This window comes from Microtus ochrogaster, unplaced genomic scaffold (genome assembly GCF_000317375.1).
Source record: "Microtus ochrogaster isolate Prairie Vole_2 unplaced genomic scaffold, MicOch1.0 UNK31, whole genome shotgun sequence".
In the NCBI taxonomy this organism is placed as follows: domain Eukaryota; kingdom Metazoa; phylum Chordata; class Mammalia; order Rodentia; family Cricetidae; genus Microtus; species Microtus ochrogaster.
In genome coordinates, this window is record NW_004949129.1 from 4382679 (window position 1) to 4383985 (window position 1307).

Here is a 1307-nt window from a genome sequence, read left to right on the forward strand (position 1 = left end):
TCCTTGGGGCAGTGTAACATAGGAATATGTTGGAGGCTCCAGAAAGATCTAACTCCCTCCCCAAAGTGTGTTTTAGACGCATAGCCCAGGCTGATCTCATTTGATTTGTAGCTGATGTTGTCCTTGAACCCTGATCTTCTTCCCTCTACCTCGTAGGCACTAAGATTGTGCATTGCTAAGGCTTCATCCACGCTAGTAGGCAAGCATGCTCCCTGGGCTCATCCATGTTAGGCAAGCATGCTCCCAGGTGTTACATCGCTAGTGCCCTGTAAGACTGATGATCCAATCACTGAGGAGCGTGCCTGTACTCAGGAGGCTGAGGAAGGAAAGTTGCTGAGAATCTGGGGCCAGACTGGGCTATACAAGGAAACCATTTTAAAAATTAAAAAAGACCTCGGTGGTGGTGGTGCATACCACTAATCCCAAGTGAGTACAAGGCCAACCTGGTCTACAGAGCAATTTACAGGATGGCCAGAGCTATGCAGAGAAAACCTGTCTCAAAAAACATTAATAAATAGATTAATTAATTAGTTAATTATTATAAGGCCAAGCATAGCACTCCGGAGGCAAAAGCAGGCAGATCTCTGAGTTCGAGGCCAGCTGGTCCATAGAGTTAGTTCCAAGACTGCCAGAACTACACAGAAAGACCCTGTCTCATACAGCAAAACAAACAAAAACGTTTAAAAGTCTTTAAAAGGCCAGGTATGGTGCTGCACACCTTTAATCCCAGTACTCAGGAGGCAGAAGCAGGCACATCTTTCTCTTCCAGGCCAGCCTGGTGTACAGAGTGAGTTCCATGATAATCAGGATTACACTGAGAAGCCCTATCTTGAAAAAGAATTTTTTTTTAAACCTGAGCCCCTCCTCAATGGCCAAAGCCTGTCATCCTCTCCATCCTGCATCTCCACGGGGCCCTCTGAGGTAACTTCATCCTTCTGAGCTCTGAAACAGGGCCTGCTAACTTTTGTCAGTCTCAAGAGCTCTCTAAAAGGTTCCCAGACAGCAGAACCACTTCCTCTCAGGAGAGGGAGGTTTCCTGAGGTTCAGGGCTGTCTCCCCGTCAGTCCAAAAACTCTTCAAAAACTTGTTTTGCCTTTCCACAAGGACTTAGAACCTGGCTCTGGCCATAGGGCTCAGACTCCATTTTGAAAGTCCCTAAAGTCTTTTTTTCTTGGGCCCTTCCTTCTTCACCCATCCTGGTTCTTGGAACCTTTACCCCAGCAGCCTGCTGTGCTGCCTATAGCTCCAGGGTCTAATCTAAGTCACTCTGCTACCCTGGTGGCCCCTGTGGAAGATCCAGTAGGGAG